The sequence below is a fragment of the Calonectris borealis genome, chromosome 18 (genome assembly GCF_964195595.1).
Source record: "Calonectris borealis chromosome 18, bCalBor7.hap1.2, whole genome shotgun sequence".
Lineage (NCBI taxonomy): Eukaryota > Metazoa > Chordata > Aves > Procellariiformes > Procellariidae > Calonectris > Calonectris borealis.
The window spans coordinates 15,628,832-15,646,132 of NC_134329.1; the positions used below are offsets into that span (position 1 = coordinate 15,628,832).

Here is a 17,301-nt window from a genome sequence, read left to right on the forward strand (position 1 = left end):
ACTGGCCCTACGCACTGCTCAAATGCTTGACGTTGTGCATCCTTCAGAAGTTTTGAATTGGAGTTTTAGAGGGAATTTAACCATGCCAGTAGAATTTTCTTTCTTGCACATATTTGCATCTGTCCGTCCAGTCAATTCATTCTATAACTTGTACTATAGCCTTGTAAATGAAGTCTTAAAAATCATAGGTTTTTTTGACAGACCTACATCTGATCCTTATGTGATGGAAACAGCCACCTATTCATTACTGTCCATGAAGTGGACAATCACATAGGTATCTTTATATGTAATCATCTTACTGATTTGCTAAGCTGCTTCTGGGAATAGGAAGAACGAGTTAATTGCATTTCATACTAGACTTTACAGCAAACTGATTCATTTTCAACTGTCACAATGCTGATGCTATGTTACATTATTTTTTAAATCCTTTTTAATTTTTAAAAAACTTTTTCATAATTTTTCAGGTTTCCTGAAGAAGCAGCTTAAAATGCATAGGATTCTTACTTGCTGTAGGTGGTATTAAAATTGATTGACTTATGGTGTAAGGAAGAGAAGCTGATTTTGCCCGAGGGGAGAACTGCTTTATTGGATCTTTTCTTGGGTTATGAAACTAAACTATAAACAATTAGGAGCTTACCCAAAGATCAGTGTGAGTTTTTCCATTGCTTTCAGTGACTTTGGGTTGTGCCTATCTCAATAATGTATGGTCTTTATTGAGTCATTTTGCAAAAGGTGTTTGATTGTTGGCCAGAACAGAAAATGCTAAGCAAAGAATTAAGTGGTTTTAACTATCCCAAAATCAGGATCTTCTAAGGTTCCTCAGAAACATGTGCATTTCAAATTATATTTACATGAAAATATAGTGTATTTGAGGTGGTTGTTCCCAAACCTTCTTTAAAAAGGAATTTGAGAATGTTGCTGACTCCATCCAAAAAAATTTGAAGTATCAAACCTAATGATCCCTCTTAAGCTAGGGAACACTGTGAGTTGTGTGAGTGAGCTGGCAAAACCCCCCAGGATTTCTAATGGTACTTTGTATAAGCTTTGCTGGAACTTTGTTGTTAATATAAAGAGATATTCTGACAAACTTGCAGACTCTAATGATAAATATTAGTCAGAATTTTTCTGCTTAGTTCTGTGTCCTTACATTTTATAGAGAAAATATTGAAACTGAATTTTTTTGTTTACCCTCTGAAATTAATTTCCTGCAAGGGACCAATGACCATACTATTTAAGTCTTGTTTTGGAGGTTTGTTGGACTTCAGTCTTGTTGCCTGCCCTGACAAAATGTTTATTCAGCCAGGCTGAATTTATTAGTTTAGATTGGCTTCTATTGTATGTAATGTATATTTAACCATCACTTCAAAGCAGCTTTGTGGGGCACATGCAATGAAAAACATGTTAGTGAAACATGCTGTGTTATAGGAAGAGCAAGTGCTAGTCAGCTAGTACAAATGCAGTTTTAACAAACTGGTCGCTTGACTTGTTTTGTATTATTCTACACAGTTTGGAAATGCTCCATCAAGTCTGCAGCCTGCAGCATCACAGAAAATATTTGATCAGACCCGGTTTTTAGAAGAGACCCAGATTTCTAAGTCTCATGTCACCACCTTAAATCAAGAGCATCATCACTGGCAGTTTTTAGTAAGTCCTGTCTTTGTTTTTACTATTGTACGGCAACTGATGAATTTAAAGATAAGTCTAGTTTTGCAGTCCATGCTGCTTCTTTTGTTTGTTTGGTTGGTTTGTTTGGGTTTTTTTGTTTGCATGTGCATTAACATCAGGCAGTTGGGGTTTTCTGAGGGGGAGTATTTGGGACAAGGAGGGTCTAGCTCCACAATCTTTATAGCAGTAGATTTTGTATCGATTTCTTTGAATCTTATAGAATGGTAGTAGTACTTAAATAATATATATATGTACTTGGGACATAATTTAAGCATGAAATGAGAGTTTATTAAACAAAAATGTGATGTAAATAGTAATTCCAATGCTTTGTTCTGGATGCATGAATACAAAAGCGCAGGATCCAGTGCTTAATGGTTATGATCAGCACATTCCAATCTGTTTTGGTGTATACATCCTGGCACTTGATTCTGAACGTTAGCAGATTTTTTCCAGTTGGATTTCTGTGTGTTTGCATGCGTTCTGATTTTCAGGCACCTTTTGCAGTCACAGAAGAACCTTTTAGAAGGGTCCTTTGAATATAAAAGCTAACACAGGATAATATTAGTGTACCTGAAAACGACTTCCAGAGAGGAATATGTATGCCAATGAGGTGCCTTGAATTCTTACTTTTAGATAAAGTACTTTCACTCAAGTACAAAGACATTTGAATACATAAATGGACAAATTTCTGTTTCTTTTTAGAATCAGAGTTGCAGATGGAACACTACATTTTGTTTCCTATAATTAATAGCTGTTTTATCTGCTTTTGCTTTCATTACACCAAGGAATTTACTTCTTTTTGGACTGTGAAATTATAATAGGTGTGATTTATTTTCTTTTTTGTTTTTGTTTTTTTTTAAACTTGGCAATGAAAACAAAAATATTGTGAAGAAGGACGACAAGCTTTTGGAAGTTTTTGGAGAAACTAGATTGAACTAGTTGTCTTGAGTTGAATTTTGGAGTCAATTTTCAGCAGTAAAAGCAGTTCAATGAGTAGAGGAGGAGATCTACTGTGTACAGGGTTATCCTCTAAAAACTTGCCAGTTGCCCGAGATAGCTAAGCCATAATTTCACGGTTTTCCTTTTCATAGAAGTGCCTGCTTAATCAAGCTACTTCTCCCCCTGCCCACCCCAGCATTATTTTTAGCACAGATCAGTTCCTCATGCAATTCCTTCTACAGCTGCAGAAGCACTTGTAATGGCACATTTAGAAAGTGTAGCATGCCTATGGGGAGTGAGCGATGGCCAGGTGACTGGTGCTCGTGCTACTGCCAGCAGAAACAAATCCTAGCACTTAATAGTGCATAATAATACCGGGTCATGAGAATCCTTGTATGAACTTCTAGAACTGCAGAAACTGTCTATATTTTATCATTTCAGAAACACTGAAAAAAACACAACTGACTGACTCGATTCAATAATGATAGTGAAGCAAGTAATATTGATAAGTTTGGAACTCTCCATTGCCTTTATTTGTTGCTTATTATTTAGTCCTAGTAGAAGGAGAACAGTTGCTTCTGAATGTAAAAAAAAAGTCAAAACTTCATGGCTTGGCAAGGGAACATCTGTCTATCATCTGTTAGCAGTGAACCAAATTGTGTTAAAAACTTGTTCTTTCCTTATCAAGAGGAAAGCATCCGAAATTGTGTTTAGACTTACTAGTTCAAGATGAAGTAGCATAAGCCATTTCTGTTGTCTGAGTTCAGAATTACCTGAAACAGAGTAAACTACAAGTTCCAGAGCTTCCATTTAGATACCAACTTCAGGGCTTTGTTTCTCAACCTAGTGCTGTTTTACAGGGAAATATTATTTTCAAATGAGATAGAATAACATTACTCTCCAGTGCTAAAACAATTATATTTTTAAAAATTCCGTTTATAAAGCAAAACCTCAAAGTTGAAATGTGCTCCCTAGACCTCTTTATGTCCCATCATTTGCAGCTATTGCTCTGAATTCTCCTTGCCAAAGATACAGATGATTTTATCAGTCTTAAGGTACTCTTTATTTTAGCAAATATGTTTACTACGGTGGTACTTCTTTGAGTGATGTGTAAGTATTAGATCTAAGGGAAAAAAAAATCTTTAAAATTAGGGTGGTCAAACACCAGCGCATTTTGCAGAGAGGTTGTAGAATTTCCTTCCTTGGAGAGATGGAAATCTCAACTGGTGAAAGCCCTGAGCAAACTGATCCAGCTCTGAAGTTGGCCCTGCTTTGAGCAGGAAGTTGGACTAAGTGACCTCCAGAGTCCTCCAACCTAAATTATCCTATGATTATTTAAATACGAATGGATGCTTGCTTACATGCATAAATTTTCCTTATTCATGATTATTGATTATATATACCTGTCCTTACAAAATGGCCCCATTACATTTTTAGTGAGTTCAAACAATAGATTCTTGAAAAGTATACAGCAGGGAATACTAAAATCATGTTTGGTATTGTGTGGTATCCTTCTGTAGATTATCTTAATGATTGTAGGTGATGTTCTTAAATTCTATGGAGAACGTACTGTATTACTTTTAACGTATAAGGAGTTGCTAATAAAGGTTTGTTCTATAAGCATGCTTTATAGCATAGAGTTGACTGCAATTCATTATTGCATAATTGAAGCTATACCTGTATTTAAACAAGACCTGATCTTATAACTAGACCTGCACATATGAATATTTGCTACTACTGTATACTCTCCCATTTAAAAAATGAGCTATTGTGCCATCCTAAAAGCATGTATGTCCACATCTGTGTGAAGAATATGTGCATACTGTAAGTCCTTTAGACCCTTCAGGACTGGCAGGTGTTATGAAAAATAAGATACTGATTTATTTTCCAATGCTAATGTGTTCTGAGGATGTTGGTCAGTTGCTTGACCCACATCTCTTGGTGACTGAGTTACAAGATGTAGTTCATATTTCATTTTGATCTTCAAAGCACTTTGCAACCAATAACTAACAGAATAATTTAAAGAAAATTCATAAAAAGGTACCATTTTTAAACCTAATGTTCTCACTATTCTTACGTTGTACCTCACTGAATTGAGAGTAAAGGCTTAAAACTTTGCTTTAAGAGCCTGATATTTGAAGACTGAGGTTCTAAATTTGGTGCTGGATTTATCCATTTGAAGGATATGAGTTTGATTGCATCAGAAGTAATTATATTTAATATGACAAGAGAAAAGTGCATAAATGTGATATTTTGAACGGCTGTTAATGCCTTCTTTGCATCTCTGCTTTTGAAAAGAATAATTACATAGCTGTGATGTGAACTGAATGTTAAGGTCTCGTGAAAGACATTTCTGGTAAAAAAGTGAAGTCAATCTTCTAACGTTGTGTGTAGAAGTTCCCTTAACAGAAGGCATTTGAGAAGTTAGGTAGTTGTTTGTAGACCCAGACCCAGAACACTTAAAAAAGACCAACTTGAGGCAAAAATGGGATGCCATTGAAATTAGTGGGAATTTTGCTGTTAATTTCATTCACACAAATAATTCATGCTTTCAAGAAGCATGAAGTTGTGCTGTAAAATAAAAAGCAGTAGTTCGGATTAGGGTCTTGAGAATAGAATAGGGAAATGATTATTTGCAGCAGCTCGTTTCAGTCCAGTGTAGACTGTGTCTTTGAGTCCGTTCAGAGTCTGTTCTCACTGCTCGGTTTGTCAATATTTAAGGGGATCTAAGTGGTTGCTGGGCAGTAGCAGCCTTATTATAAAGGGTGAACTTTGGACACCCAATCCAGCCTCTATTTAAAACACTATTGTTTACATAGTGTTGTAGTACGGATAATGAGAGAGCTAGATACTCTGATGCCAGGATGAAAATTTCATAACAAAATATTAAATAATGTTTCTTTCATACTGTAGTTACAGTACTTTGGGGCTAAATTTTAACATACTGTTCACTCCTATTTAATTTTTAATGAATTGCCGCAGCTATATCAGTAACAATAACTTTTAATCATTTACACTGAGGATCAGAAGAAATAAATGCATTTTTTCATTCTGGTACTGTATGTTTCAGCAGTGGTTTTACTGCAAGAGGAAATCCTGTTTTTTAGTAAACAGGGACCAAATTTTTTATCTACAGACAAATGTTCCCTTCGTCTTCTGTCATTAGCTTTCTGTGTATGTAAATATAACAGACTCGCACCAGTTACCTGTTAGTTACCAGGCAACGGCAGCATTTGACACTGCCTGCAGCTGCAGTGAATGACGTGCAGCTCCCTGATTGTAAATTAAAGTGCTCTGAATTCTGAACTGAGGTTGATAAAAAGGACATTAGTGTGAGTATAATGCCACTTTCACCATAGTAGCAACATGTCAGCAGAATGTCTATAACAGCAGTTTGCTGAGATATAGCCCTCTATCACATGTTCATGATGGAAAAATTGTAATTGCTTTAGTCTTTTGCAATACGTGGTTTTCTCTAAAATACACACTGTACACATTTAAGCCTTTTTGCCTCTGTGCAAAACAGGAATCTGTCATGCTTCCCAAACATTCGCTTAGATTCATTGTTTACTGAAGTCAGAGTACTCAATGTTTATAATAATAGGCAAAAACTGGGCCGAAAGGAAAAAAAAATATTTTTTAATTCGTAAGTATTTTGAGTATTGCTTGCTATTCAGAGATGGTTTGCAGTCTCTTAATGATGGCAGAACAATGAGGCTGGACATTAGTGTAATAATCAAGAACATGAATGCTTCTGATACAATACTTAGTACTGTGTTTAGCCTAGATAGCTAGCTCTATGAAAGGAACTTTTTAAGGTGAGCTATCTTTCCTGTGCTCTGTACGTGTATGGGATTTTTAGCAGTGAAAGCAACAATATCTATGGCCAAAACCAGTATCTGGATTTTGATAAATGCTGAAGTTAATCATAATGGATTTGAATTTTTATCATTTTGGGTCTCTTTTGAGCATTTTTAAACATAAAGCACTGAGTGCCAATGAGCTGTTTTAATAGTTTATTTCCTTTTACTATTCCATCATCGATTTTCTTCTCCATATCAATGGAATGACTTATATATCCTTCCATTTCTGATTATATTGTCTAGATTAACTATTGCCTGTGCAAAATGTAGAGTTCTGTTTTGATTTTGTTGATACAGTGCCAGCATAATAAGTGTCTTTCCTATCTGCAGGCTGTGAAAGAACTTTCATCAAAAATAGATATTAATGTGTTTTTAAAAAACATTTTTTTCTAATCAGAGTTCAAGCAGGTTGTTACATTCCTGAATGAGTGAAAGCAGTAAAAGATATTTAAAGCCCCAAACCATGAAACATGTCCAGTATAAGATTGGATTAAATTAATAGCCATGAAAGCAGGCTGACCTTTTTTCTTTCTTCCCTAGAACATAATATTCTTGCTCCCTCCATTTAAAAAGATTGTTGACTTAAAAATGACTTTTAATAAAAACACTCTTGTAACATAGTTTCCATCTTTTTTGTGGACTATTCAGGGCCATAGTCAGGATAGACCAGGAGGGGCACCAGCTAGGAGCAGGTACACTCAAGCACTGTTGCTGTTGCTGCCTGGGGTTGAGTGGTTTACGCGCATGGTGGTGGCTGTTAAGGGAGTTCTGGAGAGATGAGGCATGCTCAGATGTTCAAAAGAGCATAGGTGAGTCAGGCCTTTAGCAGACTCAGGGCAGTTTTGCCTGTGCTGGATGCAATGCTGCCTTGTTATGATTCTGGAAAAAAATGCTATGTATTTTTCAAGTGTTATAGGTCTATAGTTTTGACTTCTCTCATGAATACATCCATTAATCCTGCTGGATTATAAAATTCAAATGTAAGGCCTTCTGATAACCTTTATTGTATATGATATATTCAAACCATGCAGATTCTTACATTAAAAACTAAACTTTCGTTTTTTGTGACTGCAGGTTTAGGAGGCATCCCAAAATGATCTCAGTATAACTGAGGTAACTAAGCAGTGAATCCGATCTAAACAGACAAGAGCAATGAAACATTCTTATCTCTGTTCCTCTATAAGGAACAGAACAAATGAGCTAATTAATGTCTAAAGAAACTCAAAGATAGATTCAGGAACTGAATGCAGATTTTCTTACTCCCAGGTAGTGCTTGCAGGGCATGGTTTTTCTTTTTGGATTTTGTACTCTGCCATTTAAATTCATCTAACCAACAAACAACCAGTGACGCAAACCTTCAAAGGTTCCACCTCCCCTGAAACAATTATTTTCTGAACCTGGGATGTGAGTTGGGATTCTGTTCATGAGACAGTATATATATATTTTTAAATCTTGATTTTGTGTTTATGGATGTAGTCTAGATTTTCATAAATCTCACTACCCGGTGTTCTGTTCATTGCTCTGTGAAAGGACGCCATCTGCATAAGCCTAACTGTGTATATTATCTTTCTCCTAAATGTACTGTCCATTGGCACAGTCCCAGTTTCCTTCTAAATTGCCTCAACAAATGTAATACTTGTATCTGACTAGAAAGCTAAAGAATCGCAGTGTGTTATCAGTAACAGCAAAACAAAAGGCTTACGGAGCAAGGTGATTTATTACTTCATTTTTCTGAAACACATGATAAGATTAAATTTTTTGCTTATACTTTTTCCTATTGTAATTACATTTGCTTCTTGTTCAATCATCTTTAAGACAAAATCGTAGGTCTGAGGAGAGAACGTGATTTAATTAACTTTTGTCCTAATGGATCAGACTGCAGAATTTTGTAGTAGCTTCATTTGCAAGGCTTTTTGTCCAGTAAATTGGTTGGTGACAGACTATTCAGGTGATATGAAAAAATACAGGCCTTAAACTTAAACCCCATACTAAAATCTCTAGGCTCAGTGGTGTTACTACTGAATTCAGAGGTGAATTAGGTGATGGCTATCTGATTTTGGCTTGAGATTTAATTTACAAAGAATTTAGGGGACTGATGATAGACTTTTTATAGGATGCATGAGAATTTATATTTTACCTTCAAATAGTTATTACAACAAACCCAGATGATGAAAATGATAGTGCATATCAAAGCTTTCTCCTGTAGCAACAGCAGTAACAGCTCTGTTGTTGGTTGTTTCATATTCAGGTCTAGAGCTATCTCAGCCTCTCTGCTGAGGCTTCCAAAAAACTAACCATTTAATACTAATTTTGCTCCTGGCTTTAATGTCATGAAACAACTGGTTCTTCAACTTGCAGTTGTCTTCTAGTTCTCGAACTGAACTAGGCTGAATCCTCTAATGCATGTTTAAGAGACTCGTTAGCAGCCTTCATCTGTCCAAAGATTGCAATCACTACTCCAATGAGTGACTGGGTGGCAAAAGAATCTCTGTTCTGTTAAAACTGATGACCTAAAGCCAGAAGGGTCTGTATTACATTTCTAAATATCTGCAAGTCTTTTTGCTAGCGTTGGTGTTCTTCTTTTTTTCACATAATACAGGCCAAATTATGATTACCAGTAGTACCACTGAAGTCAGCAGGGCTAATAATATGAGTAGTGCAAGCAAAATGCAGCCTTACCTCTATATATAATCAAATTGTTCTCTAACAGCATATAAATGTAGACTAGATCATTATTTGACCAAACTTTTCACTCTGTTTCCTGGAGAGGAACTAGTGATTAGATCTGCAGCAAGAAGGCTGCTCAAAGCTACCAGACTTGTAACTGGCTAAAAAACACTGGAAGTGTTGGATCAAAAATCCAGTTTATATAAATGCTGTACAAAGCGTACAGCACTTTGTAAAGGCAGCACAGCTGGGAGAAAGATATTTTAAATGAAATCCCTTTCTGAATATGGTTATTAGAGCCTATGATGAGCCCATGGCTCTGTGGTGTACATCAGAGATAAAAGACGTATTGGCGAAAAGTGTATTGAATGTCAAAAAGATATAGAAAACTGTATTTCTGAGCTGTCCTCTTTCATCAGACATAACCAGAAAACTGAGATGTGTGAACAGGAGCATATTATTGTGTGCTGAAGTTTACAAATTCCTGTCTTAACCTGTGCTTAGTGCTCATGCATGTTTTATATGCACAGATTCTGTATTTGCATCTATGTTTGGGGATCTTAGTACAGATTCCAAATGCAAAGGCGCTTTACTGACAAATGTTTTTTTTTTTTTTTTTAAAAAAAAGTCCCTCTATGAAGAGTTTAAAACTGACAAGATAAGTCATGCAGAATGTTTGTGTTTAGATTAGGAGTAACTACATAACTACAAACTACAGTTCCAGAGTTTTTAATTCTTATGGTAAATTAACCTGAAGTTAAAATTGAAAGTGCTGGAGTCCTCAGCATTGTCCTTCAGCAAACATTCCTGCAACCTGGAATATTCGCTTTATATTGGGGAAATAGTGGAAGTTACTTTCTCAGCATGAAGTACCATGATGAGAATAGAATGAATTTGGGAGTTGAACAAGACCGGTTTACTAAAGGCATAGAAACTTCTGCTTGTCTGTTTAAATGGTTTTGCGACTGCATCTCTGATTTGAAGCAGCAGTTGTGATTCTGTCCTCCAAAGGAGCATTCCGGTTCTGTTTCTAATTGATTAAGATTGGGTGTATGAAGCTCCGAGTGTCTTCAAACACTTGAAAACATCCAGTGCGCATTGGCAGCATGCAAGATTGCAGTTATATAGTGAGGTGTGTGAAAGTATATGCAATACTTAGTTATTATTTTACCACTGTAAGTAATTGGCACAAGCGATTCCACTGATGTTGCAGATAGCTCACAATATACTTCAATAAGCATAAGATTTTGCAGAACAGGGCTCTCAAATTGTGTGTACAGTTGTAGCTAACCTGTGTAAATACCTATTCTGTGTAAAGACATGCTAACTAGCATGGAAGTGTGCCCATCAGCCTTACCATTTTCTGTCATGTTGGGAGAGGGTCAACCACCAGCTATATGCTGGACTGCAAGCTCAGTAACATTTGGCAGCGTGCTCTGTGTAAATGGCCACTTTTTCTCTCATTGGCGAATATATACCAGTATTGGTACACCATTTGGGGCCTTGGTATGGTTTATTTTATTTTGGAGGGCCAGAAATTAACTACATTGGTTAAAACAAACAGTTTTGAAGCAATCATCACTTGGGATGTTCTCTCTTTCCTTATGCAAACAGCTGTCTATAAGGTACCTGCATTGCTCTTGAAGAAACCTTGATAGGTGATTTTCTGTATTTGGGGGAAAGTTGCAATGTAAGTACCTTGCTTCTCAAATCTACTGACAGTGAGATCTCATTTTTGGATTTCACTGAATGTTCCTCCAAAGCAGCTGCACTGGTTAATTTTTTTCCTCCTTAAAAAAAGTAATAGTTTCAGACACATTCAAACCATTAGTTCATCGTTACCTGAGAGGCAGTGGGTGGACGACGGAAATGAGTCGTGCTTAGCATAGCAAGGAGATCATGAGCAATATAAATAATTAGCAACACGTTTTAAAAATACGCTTATATAGAGCCAAAAGTATCTTGGCCTGAATGCATGGTCTCAAAGACGTAATTGAGACTATTCGTTTCAGCAAGGCAAATATGATTTAACTCTTTCTCTATGTGGGTTTTTAGAATTCATAAAATGTGAAATGTAGTCATAAAGGAACAGAGCAAAGCAAAGCACACTATATTAAGACCACTCGTGAATAGATTTTGAAACTTCCTGGTTCCTTCTTTAACAGGAGATGGCATGTTTTGTGTAGTTGCCGTGAAAATTTGCAGATCATTTCTTGTAGTTGAAATTCCAGAAAAAAATGGCATAAGCATCTTCACCTGGAGAAAAATGAATGCAAACACTTGAAATGTACTTTACCAGCTGCATCATTTCAGTTAACAGAAGACAAAATGCAATTCTAGGCACAGCCAGTGCTTCCAAAGAAGACTAGAGAATTCCTTTCAATGGGATTTTATCTTTTACAAAAATCCAAGGCTAATATTATTTATGAAATTTTATTGAGATAAGAAAACAGCTATATCACTGGGTATCTATTAAGAAGGGATGACCCATTATCTCTTTACTAACAGTTTCCTAGTTCCCTGTGGGCAGGCAGGATCTTACTTAGGATCTTACTTGCAGTGGTAGGAGGGTGTCTGAGGAAGCTGTTAGACTCACAGCTATCATCGCACAATGAAACGCTCCTGTTTCTGGCCGCATCACTCTGTTGTATTCATGTAGCCATATGACTAAGCCATGTAGCTCTGTTTTAAGTATTCTGGCTGAGCTACTTTTGGTATTTTAAAATCCTGTGGTTTTATTTGTTTATTAATTTCTATGCTAGCATATTCTCCCTTAATTGCTGACATATTTGTGTGTCATTAAAAAAGGGCCTTTGTTCTTTAAATTTCTAGTTCAGTTTTATAGATTAGGAGTTAGCAGGTGGTTTAGACAAGTGTCTAGGCCTTGTCTTTCAGATGTGACGCTTGCTGCTATACCCTGTATGGTAGATAAGTAAAATCCAAAATAATATTTTCCAATATTTTGGCCACATTGCTAATAAAATATATATTCATTTTCATAAATAATAGTGACAAAATTGGGAGTTACATACATCTATTTTGGGTAGGTTTGTCCTTATCATAGCAACCTGCTGAAGAAAATATCTGTCATTCCTGATGGGACACCCAGCAGATGAGAACCTCTTGCTTTCAGAAGAATGCTGAAGCCAAGTAAGACCCAGTAACTTTACCTCAATGCTTTATTAGATAAATTCATGTAGTCTTTTAACTACAAGCTGAAGATGCGTGTGCTGGCGCTGCTAGATTTAAGGTGTGCTGTGAAGCAGCTCATGGGCAGCAGTCCAATCCCAGAAATGCATTGCTTTCTTTGGTTACTTTCTCTGCTAGTAAAAATAAGAAGCAAGGCCAAGGATATGAGCAGGGAGAGTCAGACTGTGACTTAGAGATGCGATATGTATGTTGGTTTTTTTTCTTTTTCTCTTACGGATTTAAATGGAGATGTACTGGAGGGAAGCTGGCCCAGCTACTGCCCTGACAGTGCCTTGTTTTCTTTGTGGATTAACAGGGAACTCCAATCTGCAAGGCCGTCAGTCTGGCCCCTTTCATCAGCGCTGAATCACTTTAAGAAGAAAAACAGTGCATGTGATTATCAAAAGCATTTCCATTTATAACACACCGTGGCAGTTCAGCTCAGTCACCAGAAAATAAGAACATTATATATTAAAAGGATGTTGAATGTGGAAAATTATGAAAAATATAAATGTGGCAATAAAAGATACATGTGGCTGTCACTTTATGGAGCTGTGAATACCTATTGACACTTTAAATGACAGTGTTCCCTTTACTTAGCTTGCCTGTGATATGTACACATCAGCAAAGACATTAGAGACTGGAGTCCGAAGAAACAGTGATTAGCATATTTTAAAGTTTCCTGCACTGACTGCTTAAATACATTTGCATTAATAGAAAGATGAGACTCTTCATGATGTTCTCTGCGTAACAAAGGCTAAAAATAGTTTTATTAGAACTCTGGCTGCAGTTCTGCTAAATTTTAACAGTTTGGGGGAAAGGAAAACACTTTTGAAAGGTTATAATTAATGTTATGTGTTGTTGTTTTTTTTTAAAGTATACCAAAATAACATGAAGAAATTGGGACAAGCTTGCTGTTTTGTGCCTTTGGCATTTTGATGGTTTGCAGCCTAGCTTCCCACTTGAGATGGGGGCGGGCTTTGCTGTTGCCTGCTCTTAACAGCAAGCCCTCTGCAGCTGTTTAGAAAGGAATTCAGTGTGTAAATTTGAAGATGATTGCACAGAAAGAAAATTCTGTTCTGAATTTACAAAGCAAAGCATTATGCCTACCACTTTCTCATGTTGAAAGGAAATCCAGCATGCTTAACTTTATTTGAGAGAGCGTAACTTGTATTTGAATAGTTGACAGTTTAAAAATTTAGGTCAAGGTCCAGAAAAATTTAAGTTTGAAAACATCCAGTTTGCTGTTGTGATGGGATCAAAAAAAATCACCTGTGGCAATACAGCATGCATATAATGCTAGGCATACTACTGTGGAGAGAAGAGAAACAATCCAGGCTGCAGATGTGTAAGTGAAGAAACCAAGGTTAGATCAGGCACTAAAGTTGTGATGTGTGGAGTGAATTTTTAGGCCTGCTAGTTCCATTAAGTGCTGTCTGGGATGAGAAAAGGGAGTTTAGAAAGTAGCAGTTGCTGTTTTCAATTCACTGCTGTAATTGTAAACGGTATTGTAATGAGCAGGGAAATGATTATTAGAACAATTGTAACAACTGGAGCCCACTAGTATTGTCATTGCCATCATTGCTGCATGCTCTAAGATCTGTACATGTGCTCTGGTAATGTGCAGTTTCTGGATGAGCATAACCATCCTAGCACACACATTGTGTTGACAGAGGAAAGATATAATGCTGTAAAAGAGATTTTAGCATATTTTTTATGAATGAGCATCCTGCTTTTCTGATGAAGTATACACTTATTTGTTAAGATGCTGAGGAGTTTAACAGCCAGTATTCTCAGCCTTTGGAGGCAGGCCCGTACTTAAAGTTCAGAGAATAAATGCCATAATATTTCATAACATGTCCTTGTAACACATGACCTATAGAATTTAAAACAGAATGTGCAGAAACCCTTTAGAAATGGAGTAAAAAAGTAGAGTTTTCTTGCTTCTGAAGAAGTTTTCATGGTATGAGAAACATGTCATTGCAGATGACTAAACAAAGCAGTGTTGTAGAATATATGGGAACAATGCATTTGTTAAGAAAATGATGTATCAGAAGTCCAGTGATCTATACACATGTTAAGGAAATGATTATTAGCTGGTAACTCAGTTGAGTGGATGTGAGGCTAGAGGATTAAAGCTCAGTCTTACAAATAAAACCTAATTAGCCTTTTTAATTAAGGTACAGACAGAGTAATTTTCTCATAACTTTCTGCTTTTAGAATGGATGTGGTCAAATGCTTAATGAGACATTTCTGGATGTCTGACTCCATGTTGCAGTACTCTCAACATGCTCATTAAAGGACTTACTGTCAATTTATATATTGTATGTAAACTCAGCTAAGAAATACTACAGGAAGGACTTACTAGGAATGACAAACTATGATTTAAGACTTTGGCTTTTCTTTCTTTATGGAGATGCATTCTTCAGCTTACCTCCTGTATTTAAACAATTACATTATACAAGTGATCACTACTCAAACATCCACAGTATTACGTTTAACATGCAGTTCATCATGTCTGTGCATTTTGGGTTTTTTTGGGGGGTTGGTTTGGTGTTTCAGAATTCTATTGTTTTACCTTTGGTGCATGCTTGAGTTCTGACAACAGCATCTTCGCTAACCTAAATACTATTACAAGAGTTTGCTATTAGCTAAGATTTTTTTCTTGATACAAGCGATTCAATGAACTTAAGCTTGGTATTTTTTAGACTTGCACTAGATCTTCCCTTAGATGTAAGTTTCATCATTTTTAACCCATGAGTTTCATTTAACCATAAATAGGGAGCGTACTCTTCCGCCACCTGTGCAATATCAGCTTTTGGTGAAGGTGTAGGACTGCATAATGGTCCTGTCTGTACAATTGTGAATGTATCCATGTTCATTTTCATACTTAGGTGTTAAGAACCAAAACTTCTGCATCCATGTTTCTCAAATTCAGTATATAAAGTATCATTCCACATAGTGATGTAGTGCTTCTTTAGAGGTATTGTGTATTATTCTGTTTTGAGATAAATGAGGGGGAAAAGCTTTGAGGTTATTTTTAAAAAAGAAAAAAAAAAAAAAAGAAAAAATGGAAAAAAAAAAAGAAATAAATGGGAAAAAAAGAAAAAAAAAAGCAGTCCTCAGTGCTGCAAGAAGAAGCATTTGGATGTACTAGTAGCATTGTGCCAGATGTGATGTAAATATGGATGGGTGACAGAATGGGAGACATAAGGATTATTCATAATCTTAGAAGGGAAAAAGTAGTAAAATAGGTAAGCTGCTATGATGGTATGGTGTTCAAAGCACTTCTAGGAATTTCCCCCAGGATATTTTGACAACCGATGATAATTTGCAGAGAGTTTGCAATATTTCAGCCCAGCTAAACACCCCATGTGAGAAGCTTATTCATATTTTTTGAAAAGTTTCAGCCTCTGAGATCATTAAAATCTGGCCTTGAAAGCTCAAGAGAATAGTTTTTATCCCCCTATTTCTGGCATAACATTTTCTATTTCAGCACTTAAGCTTTTATTATTCTATCAGTTGGCTTCTAGCAGAAAAAGTGGATTGATTTTATTTTTAAAGATAATCAAGATCTTTTAATTTAAAAATTTTAACAAACAAAATGCTCAGTTCATAGCTAATTTTATCTCAACTGTGATTTTCAAAGTCTTAATCTCTTATTTCCATCTTCATCTGTGCTCCTATGGAAAGAACTGTAATCGTACTGCCCACTGTAAGGAGAATTCTGAATAGAGCTAGAAGAAGCATTTGTGTGTTAAAACCTTTTGTCTTTTTTTATTAACAGTTTTCTATATTTGTGTTATGATTTGAAAAGACAAGAGAGAATGTGTTAGTCACGCACTGGCCTGTATTTACACGCTAATCTTGGTATTCATGCAAATACAGGTCCTTTGGGAGATTTAGCTGGAAGAGAAGGAGATAGTCAAATGTATGCACTGAACTTCAAATCCATGAGCTATAACTTTGTAATGTGAGTAGTAAGCTTGCTAGAGGCAGTTCCTGATTATATGAGAGAGATCTTGGATTTGCTGGATGATGATTACATTATGGATCTCTGAAACCTGTCTTTAGATGCAGCAGGCTCTGGGGCAATATTAGGCTCCAGAGCTCCCTACCAATTTCATAGCAAACTTGATTAAGCCATTAAATTGCAGATCATTGCTGACAGTAAATTAATTTTTAATCCAAGTCCTATTCTGCACTGCATTGGGAGACTTTTGCCAGGAGGCCAGTGGCTTGAAAATGGGTAATTAAATTCTGCTGTAAATACATTTTTATCTGCCCTTCTGCTTGCAGGAGCTGGCAAACAGCGAGAGCCATTAATTAATACCTGTAATTTGGTTTAGTGGAATAATCCCTGCTCCTGTTAGATTCTGAAATGTAAACCAAGGCTGTGAAGTGGGGAGTAAGTAAAAGATAAAGAAAGCTGACAAAAATGTATTCATAAGAGAATCTGTTCTTATTTCTCTGTATATAAAATGTTGGCTAGTTTGAAAATTTGGCAATACTTTGGTCTGAAGTCAATGTAGAAAAGTTAAAAAACCCCTAAATATAGGAAAAGTAACAATAGTGGCAAGATGTATTCTGGGCATTTCTCAATTATGTAATTAATCCCTTATGACCCACCTTTACAACTTCAGGAGGTAATTTTAGCAGGTTGATCATCTCTGGTCCACATGGAGTTGTGCTTTCGTTGTCACACAAGGGTTTTTTTATTGTTTGGATTTGAAGCAAGAAGTATTGTTTGTAGGTTGTATTCAGAAGTATCGGAAGTAAACTAGAACCTTGTTTGCTAGCACTGTATTAACATTATTCTCTTTCCATTCCTCTGAAACAAACTCAGTTTTCCTACTTTCTTGCATAGTTTTTCCATTTCCTTAAAGTCCTGAAAGTTGGACAACTAGGACTCACTCCTTTGTTAAGGAAAGATGCCTCTTAATTCTCATTAAAGAGAGAAGCAAGCTTCTCCACATTA

At 36.2% G+C, this 17,301-nt stretch overlaps 1 protein-coding gene across 1 annotated transcript in view; it reads left to right on the plus strand.

Moving 5' to 3' along the window:
• The first annotated feature begins 1,512 nt into the window (after positions 1 to 1,512).
• Positions 1,513 to 17,301, plus strand: part of RIMBP2 (RIMS binding protein 2) — a 116,479-nt gene continuing 100,690 nt past the window's right edge. Inside the window, exon 1 of the mRNA XM_075168123.1 lies at positions 1,513 to 1,644. The gene's annotated coding sequence lies outside the window, so the exon portion shown is untranslated. The remainder of the gene's footprint in view (positions 1,645 to 17,301) is intronic.